The sequence below is a fragment of the Oncorhynchus nerka genome, linkage group LG20 (genome assembly GCF_034236695.1).
Source record: "Oncorhynchus nerka isolate Pitt River linkage group LG20, Oner_Uvic_2.0, whole genome shotgun sequence".
Taxonomy (NCBI): Eukaryota; Metazoa; Chordata; class Actinopteri; order Salmoniformes; family Salmonidae; genus Oncorhynchus; species Oncorhynchus nerka.
In genome coordinates, this window is record NC_088415.1 from 244,260 (window position 1) to 261,066 (window position 16,807).

Consider the following 16,807-nt stretch of genomic DNA (forward strand, 5'->3'; position numbering starts at 1 on the left):
ATAGAAATGTTTGTTCATTTATTGAAAACAAAATACAGATATCTAATTTACATAAGTATTCACACCCCTGAGTCAATACTTTGTAGAAGCACCTTTTGGTGGTGATTCCAGCTTTGAGTCTTCTTGGGTATGTCTATCAGCTTTGTACATCTGGATTTGCGGATTTTCTCAAGCTCTGTTAAGTTATATGGGGAGTGGCGGTGAACAGCAATCTTCAAGCCTTTCCACAGATTTTCAATGGGATTCAAGTCTGGGCTTTGGCTAGGCCATTCAAGGGCTTTATAGGAGCTATATTTAACATTGTTCTGAAGCTGTTCCGGCATTGCTTTGGCTGTATGCTTTGGGATCATTGTCCTGTTGGAACATATATCTTCGCCCCAGTCTAAGGTCATTTGCACGCTGAAGCAGGTTGTCATCAAGGATTTGCCTGTATTTGGCTCCATTAATTTCTCCTTCTATCTTTACCAGTCTCCAAGTCCCTGATGCTGAAAAGCATCCCCCATAGCATGATGCTGCCACCACCATGCTTCACGGCAAGGATGATGTTTAGACAGGTGATGAGCTGTGCCTGGTTTCCTCCAGAAATTTGCATTGAGGCCGAAGTTATTTTTTACATTTTTATTTTTGTCTTATCAGACCACAATCTTTTGCCTTATGCTTTAATTCTTTCACATGCCTTCACATGCCAGGCTGTCATGTACCTTTTTCTCAGGATAGACAGGCTTCTGTCTCCACTTAAATCCCAGAGACTGTTGTCCTTCAGACAGGTTTTTTTCCCATCTCAGCCCAGGAACTCTGTCAGAGTGGTAATTGGGTTCTTGGTCATCTCCCTGACCAAGGTCCTTGCCCGTTTCATCCACAGCCAGCTCTAGGCAGTCTGGGTAAGAGCAACAACGACTCAGCCGTGAAATGATAGGCCACACTAGCTCACAGAACGGGACTGCGTAGCACGTAAAGATTGTTGGTCCTCGGTTACAACACTCATTGAGTTCCAAACTGCAAAGCAGCACTAACTGTTCTTCGGGAGCTTCATGAAATGGTTTTCCATGGCAGAGCAGCTGCATACAAGCCAATGATCACCAGGCGCAATTCCAAGTGTTGGCTGGAGTGGCGCCATTGGAAGCAGTGGAAACGTCTCTCCGGAGTGAATAATCACGCTTCACCATCTGGCAGTCGGACGGACGGACGAATCTGGGTTTGGCGTATGCCAGGAGAACTCTACCTGCCCCAATGCATAATGCCAACTAAAGTTTGGAGGATGAGTAATGGTCTGGGGCTGTTTATCATGGTTTGGGCCCCTTAGTTCCAGTGAAGGGGATTTGATTTGAAATCTTAATGCATACAATTCTGTGCTTCCAACTTTGTGGCAACAGTTTGGGGGAAGGCCTTTTCCTGTTTCAGCATGACAATGCACCCATGCACAAAGCGAGGTCCATACAGAAAAGGTTTGTCGATCATTGTGGAAGAACTTGACTGGCCTGCGCAGAGCCCTGAACTTAACCCCCATCGGAATGTGACCTGCGAGCCAGGCCTAATTTCCCAACGTCAGTGCTGATCTCACTAATGCTTGTGGCTGAATGGAAGCAAGTTCCCGCAGCAATGTTCCAACATCTAGTGGAAAACCTTCCCAGAAGAGTGGAGGCTGTTATAGCAGCAATGTTCCAACATCTAGTGGAAAACCTTCCCAGAAGAGTGGAGGCTGTTATAGCAGCAATGTTCCAACATCTAGTGGAAAGCCTTCCCAGAAGAGTGGAGGCTGTTATAGCAGCAATGTTCCAACATCTAGTGGAAAACCTTCCCAGAAGAGTGGAGGCTGTTATAGCAGCAATGTTCCAACATCTAGTGGAAAGCCTTCCCAGAAGAGTGGAGGCTGTTATAGCAGCAATGTTCCAACATCTAGTGGAAAACCTTCCCAGAAGAGTGGAGGCTGTTGTAGCAGCAATATTCCAACATCTAGTGGAAAGCCTTCCCAGAAGAGTGGAGGCTGTTTAGAACAGCTAAGGGGCAACCAACTCCATGTTAATGCCCATGAGATGTTCGATGGGCAGGTTTCCCCACATTTTTGGTCATGTAGTGTAGATACGCCTCATCACAATTCTGTCTAGATCTATGGCCATTACCTTGGGCTTCATGGTATGGTTTCTGCACGGTAAACTGTGGGACCTTAAATAAACCAGTGTTTTGCCATCTATTTTGTGAAGTGCACCAGTTCCCTCCTGCAACAAAGCACCCCCACAACATGATGCTGCCACCCCCGTGCTTCACGGTTGGGATGGAGTTCTTCGGCTTGCAAGCCTCCCCCTTTTTCCTCCAAACATAATGATGGTCATTATGGCCAAACAGTTCTATTTTTGTTTCATCAGACCAGAGGACATTTCTCCAAAAAGTATAATCTTTGTCCCCATGTGCAGTTGCAACGGTAGTCTGGCTTTTTAATGGCGGTTTTGGAGCAGTGACTTCTTCCTTGAGTGGCCTTTCAGGTTATGTTGATATTGGACTCGTTTTACTGTGGATATAGATACTTTTGTACCGGTTTCCTCCAGCATCTTCACAAGGTCCTTTGCTGCTGTTCTGGGATTGATTTGCACTTTTTGCACCAAAGTACGTTCATCTCTAGGAGACAGAATGCGTCTCCTTCCTGAGCGGTATAACGGCTGTGTGGTCCCATGGTGTTTATACTTGCGTACTATTGTTTGTACAGATGAACGTGGTACCTTCAGGCATTTGGAAATTGCTCCAAGGATGAACCAGACTTGTGGAGGTCTGCTATTTTTTTTCCTGAGGTCTTGGCTGATTTCTTTTGATTTTCCCATAATGTCAAGCAAAGAGGCACTGAGTTTGAAGGTAGGCCTTGGAATACATCCACAGGTACACCTCTAATTGACTCAAATGATGTCAATTAGCCTATCAGAAGCTTCTACAGCCATGACATCATTTTCTGCAATTTTCCAAGCTGTTTAAAGGCACAGTCAACTTAGTGAATGTAAACTTCTGACCCACTGGAATTGTAAGTGAAATAATCTGTCTGTAAACAATTGTTGGAAAAATGACTTGTCATGAACAAAGTAGATGTCCTAACCGACTTGCCAAAACTATAGTTTGTTAACAAGACATTTGTGGATGGGTTGAGAAATTGGTTCTAATGACTCCAGCCTAAGTGTATGTAAACTTCTGACTTCAACTGTATACTTGTGCTGGTGGGAACATGTCTTTGTTCAGCTGTCTGACCCTTTGGGTGAATAAACTTTGTTTGAGCTCTTGGTCGTCTGTCAGTTCTATGCCCTTTAGCACCAAACACTGCTAAATGAACTAGTGTAGCCACACCAGGGCGTAACATAAGGACAACTCAGACTATGCTATTCTGTTCTTCTGAAATAGACTACATTTTCTTCATATCATGTTTCTTTAGGCCTGTCTAAAATCATTCATGGACTTATTGTGAAGGTGTAGGCTATATTACATGGGATGCTATAAAGTCCATGGAGAATAAGAGCACCTCCTCCCAGCTGCCCACTGCACTGAGGCTAGGAAACACTGTAAAGTCCATGGAGAATAAGAGCACCTCCTCCCAGCTGCCCACTGCACTGAGGCTAGAGAACACTGTCACCACTGATAAGTCTGCGATAATTGATCATTTCAATACGCATTTTTCTATGGCTGGCCATGTTTTGAGCCGTACTGCTTTGCTTTATCTTGGCCAGGTCGCAGTTGTAAATGAGAACTTGTTCTCAACTGGCCTACCTGGTTAAATAAAGGTGAAATAAAAAATATAATTTCGTGACCGCCCTAGTTCTGACTGAGCTCAATCGTCATGACTGTTTCTAGGGTTTCATACAAGCTTTGAGAAATAACAATCAGTGCCCACAATGTGTTTTGTGTGTGAAGTGCTTTAGTCATGAATCTCAAAAATAACTAATTAAAACATACCCTGACCAAACATCAACAGCATGATGCTAAACCCAGGGAGTTCTTTGAGGACAGGGCAGAATGCTTCAGGAAACAGGGCTTTGTCAGTGGACAAGTTAGACAGCTCTCAAGGCATTGTTGTCACTTAATAACAGGTGATGATCAGCAGAAATAAGGGAGTACTATCTCTCCTAGTAGTGTTTCTCTTTCAAACAATCCCCTTGAACACAGCTAATAGCTAGCTAGCTATTGTTAGCCGTAGCTAGCTAATTAACAGTACATATGAAGATGTACAATCAGCCCTACTGTGCATTTTACTGTATAAATGTTTGTTGAAAACAAGTCTTTTGGAACTGTTAAAATACAAGTAGTTTTATTCTGTACTGGAATAAACTAATTGAAATAAGATGTTTTTTGAGGCAAACACTCTCACACAGTTCTGGGTTGTTCATCTACAGCAGGAAGCGGTAGATGTTCTGATCCAGTTTGGCACCACATAATGTGAGTCAGGGTTCTCAACTCTGGAATACTTAAAAAAAAAAACAAGTACAGAAACAGACTCGATACCAATGACCCTCAATGACCTCAGGGTTGCACGGTCTCAAACTGAGCCCAGAATACACCTGCTTGTTGAAAAGTGCAACCAGCCACACACTTCATTAGGACTGTGTGTGTTCTGTTATACATCTGTGTGACGTGATGAATACGTCTTTTTCTAGCTCAGAATGAAAATCATTTGTGGTATTTTAACAGCAACAATTCGAACCTAAACAGATATGTCAGTGTGTTTAATGGGGGAAAAATAAACATGAATTGCTATATACAGTATATGGGTATTACATTGCCCTTATGTCAGCCTAAAACAAATAATATTGTAATGTAGCATGTTTTCATAAGCTTGGGTCCTAGAAAAACACATTTTTCTTTCGGTCCCAGGCTGAAAAAGTTGAAGAATCCCTGAGCTAAGTGGATGGGTCACTATTGTCTAGACATGTACACATGTTCATTAAATACAATAGATGGCTGTAATCACCCCCCCCAGACACATCTAGCAAGGAGCAACAATAAAATAACAGTAGCGAGGCTATATACAGGGGGTACCGGTACAGAGTCAATGTGGAGGCTATATACAGGGTGTTACGGTACAGAGTCAATGTGGAGGCTATATACAGGGGGTACCGGTACAGAGTCAATGTGGAGACTATATACAGGGGGTACTGGTACAGAGTCAATGTGGAGGCTATATACAGGGGGTACTGGTACAGAGTCAATGTGGAGGCTATATACAGGGTATTACGGTACAGAGTCAATGTGGAGGCTATATACAGGGTGTTACGGTACAGAGTCAATGTGGAGGCTATATACAGGGTGTTACGGTACAGAGTCAATGTGGAGGCTATATACAGGGGGTACCGGTACAGAGTCAATGTGGAGGCTATATACAGGGTGTTACGGTACAGAGTCAATGTGGAGGCTATATACAGGGGGTTCCGGTACAGATTCAATGTGGAGGCTATATACAGGGTATTACGGTACAGAGTCAATGTGGAGGCTATATACAGGGGGGTACAGAGTCAATGTGGAGGCTATATACAGGGGGTACCGGTACAGAGTCAATGTGGAGGCTATATACAGGGGGTACTGGTACAGAGTCAATGTGGAGACTATATACAGGGTATTACGGTACAGAGTCAATGTGGAGGCTATATACAGGGGGTTCCGGTACAGAGTCAATGTGGAGGCTATATACAGGGGGTACCGGTACAGAGTCAATGTGGAGGCTATATACAGGGGGTACCGGTACAGAGTCAATGTGGAGGCTATATACAGGGTGTTACGGTACAGATTCAATGTGGAGGCTATATACAGGGCGTTACGGTACCGAGTCAATGTGGAGGCTATATACAGGGTGTTACGGTACAGATTCAATGTGGAGGCTATATACAGGGGGTTACGGTACAGATTCAATGTGGAGGCTATATACAGGGGGTACCGGTACAGAGTCAATGTGGAGGCTATATACAGGGGGGGTTACGGTACAGATTCAATGTGGAGGCTATATACAGGGGTACCGGTACAGAGTCAATGTGGAGGCTATATACAGGGGGTACCGGTACAGAGTCAATGTGGAGGCTATATACAGGGGGTACCAGTACAGAGTCAATGTGGAGGCTATATACAGGGGGTACCAGTACAGAGTCAATGTGGAGGCTATATACAGGGGGGGTTACGGTACAGAGTCAATGTGGAGGCTATATACAGGGGGTACCGGTACAGAGTCAGTGTGGAGGCTATATACAGGGGGGGTTACGGTACAGATTCAATGTGGAGGCTATATACAGGGGGTACCGGTACAGAGTCAGTGTGGAGGCTATATACAGGGGGTACTGGTACAGAGTCAATGTGGAGGCTATATACAGGGGAAACCGGTACAGAGTCAATGTGGAGGCTATATACAGGGGGTACTGGTACAGAGTCAGTGTGGAGGCTATATACAGGGGGTACCGGTACAGAGTCAATGTGGAGAGTATATACAGGGTATTACGGTACAGAGTCAATGTGGAGGCTATATACAGGGTATTACGGTACAGAGTCGATGTGGAGGCTATATACAGGGTATTACAGTACAGAGTCAATGTGGAGACTATATACAGGGGGTACCGGTACAGAGTCAATGTGGAGGCTATATACAGGGGGTACTGGTACAGAGTCAATGTGGAGTCTATATACAGGGGGTACCGGTACAGAGTCAATGTGGAGGCTATATACAGGGTTTTACGGTACAGAGTCAGTGTGGAGGCTATATACAGGGGGTTCCGGTACAGAGTCAATGTGGAGGCTATATACAGGGGGTACTGGTACAGAGTCAATGTGGAGGCTATATACAGGGGGTTCCGGTACAGATTCAATGTGGAGGCTATATACAGGGGGTACCGGTACAGAGTCAATGTGGAGGCTATATACAGGGGGTACTGGTACAGAGTCAATGTGGAGACTATATACAGGGTATTACGGTACAGAGTCAATGTGGAGGCTATATACAGGGGGTTCCGGTACAGAGTCAATGTGGAGGCTATATACAGGGGTTACGGTACAGAGTCAATGTGGAGGCTATATACAGGGGGTACCGGTACAGAGTCAATGTGGAGGCTATATACAGGGGGTACCGGTACAGAGTCAATGTGGAGGCTATATACAGGGGGTACCGGTACAGAGTCAATGTGGAGGCTATATACAGGGGGTTACGGTACAGATTCAATGTGGAGGCTATATACAGGGCGTTACGGTACCGAGTCAATGTGGAGACTATATACAGGGCGTTACGGTACCGAGTCAATGTGGAGGCTATATACAGGGTGGTACGGTACAGAGTCAATGTGGAGGCTATATACAGGGGGTTACGGTACAGATTCAATGTGGAGGCTATATACAGGGGTTACGGTACAGAGTCAATGTGGAGGCTATATACAGGGGTACCGGTACAGAGTCAATGTGGAGGCTATATACAGGGGGTACCAGTACAGAGTCAATGTGGAGGCTATATACAGGGGGTACCAGTACAGAGTCAATGTGGAGGCTATATACAGGGGGGGTTACGGTACAGAGTCAATGTGGAGGCTATATACAGGGGGTACCGGTACAGAGTCAGTGTGGAGGCTATATACAGGGGGGGTTACGGTACAGATTCAATGTGGAGGCTATATACAGGGGGTACCGGTACAGAGTCAGTGTGGAGGCTATATACAGGGGGTACTGGTACAGAGTCAATGTGGAGGCTATATACAGGGGAAACCGGTACAGAGTCAATGTGGAGGCTATATACAGGGGGTACTGGTACAGAGTCAGTGTGGAGGCTATATACAGGGGGTACCGGTACAGAGTCAATGTGGAGAGTATATACAGGGTATTACGGTACAGAGTCAATGTGGAGGCTATATACAGGGTATTACGGTACAGAGTCGATGTGGAGGCTATATACAGGGTATTACAGTACAGAGTCAATGTGGAGACTATATACAGGGGGGTACCGGTACAGAGTCAATGTGGAGGCTATATACAGGGGGTACTGGTACAGAGTCAATGTGGAGGCTATATACAGGGGGGTACCGGTACAGAGTCAATGTGGAGGCTATATACAGGGGGTACTGGTACAGAGTCAATGTGGAGGCTATATACAGGGGGGTACCGGTACAGAGTCAATGTGGAGGCTATATACAGGGGGTACTGGTACAGAGTCAATGTGGAGTCTATATACAGGGGGTACCGGTACAGAGTCAATGTGGAGGCTATATACAGGGTTTTACGGTACAGAGTCAATGTGGAGGCTATATACAGGGGGTTCCGGTACAGAGTCAATGTGGAGGCTATATACAGGGGGTACTGGTACAGAGTCAATGTGGAGTCTATATACAGGGGGTACTGGTACAGAGTCAATGTGGAGTCTATATACAGGGGGTACCGGTACAGAGTCAATGTGGAGGCTATATACAGGGTTTTACGGTACAGAGTCAATGTGGAGGCTATATACAGGGGGTTCCAGTACAGAGTCAATGTGGAGGCTATATACAGGGGGTACTGGTACAGAGTCAATGTGGAGACTATATACAGGGTGTTACGGTACAGAGTCAATGTGGAGGCTATATACAGGGGATTCCGGTACAGAGTCAATGTGGAGGCTATATACAGGGGGTACTGGTACAGAGTCAATGTGGAGGCTATATACAGGGGGTACTGGTACAGAGTCAGTGTGGAGGCTATATACAGGGGTTCGGTACAGAGTCAATGTGGAGGCTATATACAGGGGTACTGGTACAGAGTCAATGTGGAGGCTATATACAGGGGGGTACCGGTACAGAGTCAATGTGGAGGCTATATACAGGGGGTACTGGTACAGAGTCAATGTGGAGTCTATATACAGGGGGTACCGGTACAGAGTCAATGTGGAGGCTATATACAGGGTTTTACGGTACAGAGTCAGTGTGGAGGCTATATACAGGGGGTTCCGGTACAGAGTCAATGTGGAGGCTATATACAGGGGGTACTGGTACAGAGTCAATGTGGAGGCTATATACAGGGGGTACTGGTACAGAGTCAATGTGGAGGCTATATACAGGGGGTACCGGTACAGAGTCAATGTGGAGGCTATATACAGGGGTACTGGTACAGAGTCAATGTGGAGGCTATATACAGGGGTACCGGTACAGAGTCAATGTGGAGGCTATATACAGGGGTACTGGTACAGAGTCAATGTGGAGTCTATATACAGGGGTACCGGTACAGAGTCAATGTGGAGGCTATATACAGGGTTTTACGGTACAGAGTCAATGTGGAGGCTATATACAGGGGTTACGGTACAGAGTCAATGTGGAGGCTATATACAGGGGTACTGGTACAGAGTCAATGTGGAGGCTATATACAGGGGTACTGGTACAGAGTCAATGTGGAGTCTATATACAGGGGGTACCGGTACAGAGTCAATGTGGAGGCTATATACAGGGTTTTACGGTACAGAGTCAATGTGGAGGCTATATACAGGGGAAACCGGTACAGAGTCAATGTGGAGGCTATATACAGGGGGTACTGGTACAGAGTCAGTGTGGAGGCTATATACAGGGGGTACCGGTACAGAGTCAATGTGGAGAGTATATACAGGGTATTACGGTACAGAGTCAATGTGGAGGCTATATACAGGGTATTACGGTACAGAGTCAATGTGGAGGCTATATACAGGGTATTACAGTACAGAGTCAATGTGGAGGCTATATACAGGGGGTTCCGGTACAGAGTCAATGTGGAGGCTATATACAGGGGGTACTGGTACAGAGTCAATGTGGAGTCTATATACAGGGGTACCGGTACAGAGTCAATGTGGAGGCTATATACAGGGTTTACGGTACAGAGTCAATGTGGAGGCTATATACAGGGGTTCCGGTACAGAGTCAATGTGGAGGCTATATACAGGGGTACTGGTACAGAGTCAATGTGGAGGCTATATACAGGGGGTACTGGTACAGAGTCAATGTGGAGGCTATATACAGGGGTTCCGGTACAGAGTCAATGTGGAGGCTATATACAGGGGTACTGGTACAGAGTCAATGTGGAGGCTATATACAGGGGTACTGGTACAGAGTCAATGTGGAGGCTATATACAGGGGTACCGGTACAGAGTCAATGTGGAGGCTATATACAGGGTTTTACGGTACAGAGTCAATGTGGAGGCTATATACAGGGGGTTCCAGTACAGAGTCAATGTGGAGGCTATATACAGGGGGTACTGGTACAGAGTCAATGTGGAGACTATATACAGGGTGTTACGGTACAGAGTCAATGTGGAGGCTATATACAGGGGATTCCGGTACAGAGTCAATGTGGAGGCTATATACAGGGGGTACTGGTACAGAGTCAATGTGGAGGCTATATACAGGGGGTACTGGTACAGAGTCAGTGTGGAGGCTATATACAGGGGGTTCCGGTACAGAGTCAATGTGGAGGCTATATACAGGGGTACTGGTACAGAGTCAATGTGGAGGCTATATACAGGGGGTACCGGTACAGAGTCAATGTGGAGGCTATATACAGGGGTACTGGTACAGAGTCAATGTGGAGTCTATATACAGGGGGTACGGTACAGAGTCAATGTGGAGGCTATATACAGGGTTTACGGTACAGAGTCAGTGTGGAGGCTATATACAGGGGGTTCCGGTACAGAGTCAATGTGGAGGCTATATACAGGGGGTACTGGTACAGAGTCAATGTGGAGGCTATATACAGGGGGTACCGGTACAGAGTCAATGTGGAGGCTATATACAGGGGTACTGGTACAGAGTCAATGTGGAGGCTATATACAGGGGGTACCGGTACAGAGTCAATGTGGAGGCTATATACAGGGGGTACTGGTACAGAGTCAATGTGGAGGCTATATACAGGGGGTACCGGTACAGAGTCAATGTGGAGGCTATATACAGGGGGTACTGGTACAGAGTCAATGTGGAGTCTATATACAGGGGGTACCGGTACAGAGTCAATGTGGAGGCTATATACAGGGTTTTACGGTACAGAGTCAATGTGGAGGCTATATACAGGGTTTTACGGTACAGAGTCAATGTGGAGGCTATATACAGGGGGTACTGGTACAGAGTCAATGTGGAGGCTATATACAGGGGGTACTGGTACAGAGTCAATGTGGAGTCTATATACAGGGGGTACCGGTACAGAGTCAATGTGGAGGCTATATACAGGGTTTTACGGTACAGAGTCAATGTGGAGGCTATATACAGGGGGTTCCGGTACAGAGTCAATGTGGAGGCTATATACAGGGGGTACTGGTACAGAGTCAATGTGGAGACTATATACAGGGTGTTACGGTACAGAGTCAATGTGGAGGCTATATACAGGGTGTTACGGTACAGAGTCAATGTGGAGGCTATATACAGGGGGTTCCGGTACAGAGTCAATGTGGAGGCTATATACAGGGGGTTCCGGTACAGAGTCAATGTGGAGGCTATATACAGGGGGTACCGGTACAGAGTCAATGTGGAGGCTATATACAGGGGGTTCTGGTACAGAGTCAATGTGGAGGCTATATACAGGGTATTACGGTACAGAGTCAGTGTGGAGGCTATATACAGGGGATTCCGGTACAGAGTCAATGTGGAGGCTATATACAGGGGGTACTGGTACAGAGTCAATGTGGAGGCTATATACAGGGGTACTGGTACAGAGTCAGTGTGGAGGCTATATACAGGGGTTCCGGTACAGAGTCAATGTGGAGGCTATATACAGGGGTACTGGTACAGAGTCAATGTGGAGGCTATATACAGGGGTTACCGGTACAGAGTCAATGTGGAGGCTATATACAGGGGTACTGGTACAGAGTCAATGTGGAGTCTATATACAGGGGTACTGGTACAGAGTCAATGTGGAGGCTATATACAGGGTTTTACGGTACAGAGTCAGTGTGGAGGCTATATACAGGGGTTCCGGTACAGAGTCAATGTGGAGGCTATATACAGGGGTACTGGTACAGAGTCAATGTGGAGGCTATATACAGGGGTACCGGTACAGAGTCAATGTGGAGGCTATATACAGGGGTACTGGTACAGAGTCAATGTGGAGGCTATATACAGGGTACCGGTACAGAGTCAATGTGGAGGCTATATACAGGGGTACTGGTACAGAGTCAATGTGGAGGCTATATACAGGGTTTTACCGGTACAGAGTCAATGTGGAGGCTATATACAGGGGTACTGGTACAGAGTCAATGTGGAGTCTATATACAGGGGTACCGGTACAGAGTCAATGTGGAGGCTATATACAGGGTTTTACGGTACAGAGTCAATGTGGAGGCTATATACAGGGGTTCCGGTACAGAGTCAATGTGGAGGCTATATACAGGGGTACTGGTACAGAGTCAATGTGGAGGCTATATACAGGGGTACTGGTACAGAGTCAATGTGGAGTCTATATACAGGGGTACCGGTACAGAGTCAATGTGGAGGCTATATACAGGGTTTTACGGTACAGAGTCAATGTGGAGGCTATATACAGGGGTTCCGGTACAGAGTCAATGTGGAGGCTATATACAGGGTACTGGTACAGAGTCAATGTGGAGCTATATACAGGGTGTTACGGTACAGAGTCAATGTGGAGGCTATATACAGGGGTTACGGTACAGAGTCAATGTGGAGGCTATATACAGGGGTTACGGTACAGAGTCAATGTGGAGGCTATATACAGGGGTTACGGTACAGAGTCAATGTGGAGGCTATATACAGGGGTACCGGTACAGAGTCAATGTGGAGGCTATATACAGGGGGTTCTGGTACAGAGTCAATGTGGAGGCTATATACAGGGTATTACGGTACAGAGTCAGTGTGGAGGCTATATACAGGGGGTACCGGTACAGAGTCAATGTGGAGGCTATATACAGGGGGTTCTGGTACAGAGTCAATGTGGAGGCTATATACAGGGTGTTACGGTACAGAGTCAATGTGGAGGCTATATACAGGGGGTACCGGTACAGAGTCAATGTGGAGGCTATATACAGGGGGTACCGGTACAGAGTCAATGTGGAGGCTATATACAGGGGTACGGTACAGAGTCAATGTGGAGGCTATATACAGGGGTTCCGGTACAGAGTCAATGTGGAGGCTATATACAGGGGTACGGTACAGAGTCAATGTGGAGGCTATATACAGGGGGTTCCGGTACAGAGTCAATGTGGAGGCTATATACAGGGGGTACTGGTACAGAGTCAATGTGGAGACTATATACAGGGGGTACCGGTACAGAGTCAATGTGGAGGCTATATACAGGGTATTACGGTACAGAGTCAATGTGGAGGCTATATACAGGGTATTACGGTACAGAGTTAATGTGGAGGCTATATACAGGGGGTTCCGGTACAGAGTCAATGTGGAGGCTATATACAGGGTATTACGGTACAGAGTCAATGTGGAGGCTATATAAAGGGGGTTCCGGTACAGAGTCAATGTGGAGGCTATATGCAGGGGGTACTGGTACAGAGTCAATGTGGAGGCTATATACAGGGGTTCGGTACAGAGTCAATGTGGAGGCTATATACAGGGGTTACGGTACAGAGTCAATGTGGAGGCTATATACAGGGGTTCCGGTACAGAGTCAATGTGGAGGCTATATACAGGGGGTTACGGTACAGAGTCAATGTGGAGGCTATATACAGGGTGTTACGGTACAGAGTCAATGTGGAGGCTATATACAGGGGTTCGGTACAGAGTCAATGTGGAGGCTATATACAGGGGTTACGGTACAGAGTCAATGTGGAGGCTATATACAGGGTGTTACGGTACAGAGTCAATGTGGAGGCTATATACAGGGTGTTACGGTACAGAGTCAATGTGGAGGCTATATACAGGGGGTACCGGTACAGAGTCAATGTGGAGGCTATATACAGGGGGTACCGGTACAGAGTCAATGTGGAGGCTATATACAGGGTATTACGGTACAGAGTCAATGTGGAGGCTATATACAGGGGTACCGGTACAGAGTCAATGTGGAGGCTATATACAGGGGTACCGGTACAGAGTCAATGTGGAGGCTATATACAGGGTTTTACGGTACAGAGTCAGTGTGGAGGCTATATACAGGGGGTTCCGGTACAGAGTCAATGTGGAGGCTATATACAGGGGGTACTGGTACAGAGTCAATGTGGAGGCTATATACAGGGGGGTACCGGTACAGAGTCAATGTGGAGGCTATATACAGGGGGTACTGGTACAGAGTCAATGTGGAGGCTATATACAGGGGGTACCGGTACAGAGTCAATGTGGAGGCTATATACAGGGGGTACTGGTACAGAGTCAATGTGGAGGCTATATACAGGGGGGTACCGGTACAGAGTCAATGTGGAGGCTATATACAGGGGGTACTGGTACAGAGTCAATGTGGAGTCTATATACAGGGGGTACCGGTACAGAGTCAATGTGGAGGCTATATACAGGGTTTACGGTACAGAGTCAATGTGGAGGCTATATACAGGGGTTCCGGTACAGAGTCAATGTGGAGGCTATATACAGGGGTACTGGTACAGAGTCAATGTGGAGTCTATATACAGGGGTACTGGTACAGAGTCAATGTGGAGGCTATATACAGGGTTTACTGGTACAGAGTCAATGTGGAGGCTATATACAGGGGTTCCGGTACAGAGTCAATGTGGAGGCTATATACAGGGGTACTGGTACAGAGTCAATGTGGAGACTATATACAGGGTGTTACGGTACAGAGTCAATGTGGAGGCTATATACAGGGTGTTACGGTACAGAGTCAATGTGGAGGCTATATACAGGGGTTCCGGTACAGAGTCAATGTGGAGGCTATATACAGGGGTACTGGTACAGAGTCAATGTGGAGCTATATACAGGGGTACCGGTACAGAGTCAATGTGGAGGCTATATACAGGGGTTCTGGTACAGAGTCAATGTGGAGGCTATATACAGGGGTTACGGTACAGAGTCAATGTGGAGGCTATATACAGGGGTACCGGTACAGAGTCAATGTGGAGGCTATATACAGGGGTTCTGGTACAGAGTCAATGTGGAGGCTATATACAGGGTGTTACGGTACAGAGTCAATGTGGAGGCTATATACAGGGGTACCGGTACAGAGTCAATGTGGAGGCTATATACAGGGGTTCCGGTACAGAGTCAATGTGGAGGCTATATACAGGGGTACTGGTACAGAGTCAATGTGGAGGCTATATACAGGGGTACCGGTACAGAGTCAATGTGGAGGCTATATACAGGGGTTACGGTACAGAGTCAATGTGGAGGCTATATACAGGGTATTACGGTACAGAGTTAATGTGGAGGCTATATACAGGGGGTTCGGTACAGAGTCAATGTGGAGGCTATATACAGGGTATTACGGTACAGAGTCAATGTGGAGGCTATATACAGGGGTTCCGGTACAGAGTCAATGTGGAGGCTATATGCAGGGGTACTGGTACAGAGTCAATGTGGAGGCTATATACAGGGGTTCCGGTACAGAGTCAATGTGGAGGCTATATACAGGGGTTACGGTACAGAGTCAATGTGGAGGCTATATACAGGGGTTCGGTACAGAGTCAATGTGGAGGCTATATACAGGGTATTACGGTACAGAGTCAATGTGGAGGCTATATACAGGGGGTACTGGTACAGAGTCAATGTGGAGGCTATATACAGGGGGTTCCGGTACAGAGTCAATGTGGAGGCTATATACAGGGTATTACGGTACAGAGTCAATGTGGAGGCTATATACAGGGTATTACGGTACAGAGTTAATGTGGAGGCTATATACAGGGGGTTCCGGTACAGAGTCAATGTGGAGGCTATATACAGGGTATTACGGTACAGAGTCAATGTGGAGGCTATATAAAGGGGGTTCCGGTACAGAGTCAATGTGGAGGCTATATGCAGGGGGTACTGGTACAGAGTCAATGTGGAGGCTATATACAGGGGGTTCCGGTACAGAGTCAATGTGGAGGCTATATACAGGGTATTACGGTACAGAGTCAATGTGGAGGCTATATAAAGGGGGTTTCGGTACAGAGTCAATGTGGAGGCTATATACAGGGTATTACGGTACAGAGTCAATGTGGAGGCTATATACAGGGTGTTACGGTACAGAGTCAATGTGGAGGCTATATAAAGGGGGTTCCGGTACAGAGTCAATGTGGAGGCTATATACAGGGTATTACGGTACAGAGTCAATGTGGAGGCTATATACAGGGTGTTACGGTACAGAGTCAATGTGGAGGCTATATACAGGGGTACCGGTACAGAGTCAATGTGGAGGCTATATACAGGGGTACCGGTACAGAGTCAATGTGGAGGCTATATACAGGGTATTACGGTACAGAGTCAATGTGGAGGCTATATACAGGGTGTTACGGTACAGAGTCAATGTGGAGGCTATATACAGGGGTACGGTACAGAGTCAATGTGGAGGCTATATACAGGGGTACCGGTACAGAGTCAATGTGGAGGTTATATACAGGGGTTACCGGTACAGAGTCAATGTGGAGGCTATATACAGGGAGTACCGGTACAGAGTCAATGTGGAGGTTATATACAGGGGGTACCGGTACAGAGTCAATGTGGAGGCTATATACAGGGGTTCCGTACAGAGTCAGTGTGGAGGCTATATACAGGGGTACCGGTACAGAGTCAATGTGGAGGTTATATACAGGGTACCGGTACAGAGTCAATGTGGAGGCTATATACAGGGTATTACGGTACAGAGTCAGTGTGGAGGCTATATACAGGGGTACGGTACAGAGTCAATGTGGAGGTTATATACAGGGGTACCGGTACAGATTCAATGTGGAGGCTATATACAGGGGGTTACGGTACAGATTCAATGTGGAGGCTATATACAGGGGTTC

General features: G+C 46.6%; 1 protein-coding gene across 1 annotated transcript in view; it reads left to right on the plus strand.

Annotated features, from left to right (window-relative positions):
- The window catches only part of LOC115120532 (constitutive coactivator of PPAR-gamma-like protein 2), a 119,198-nt gene that overhangs the window by 19,182 nt on the left and 83,209 nt on the right, over nt 1–16,807 (plus strand).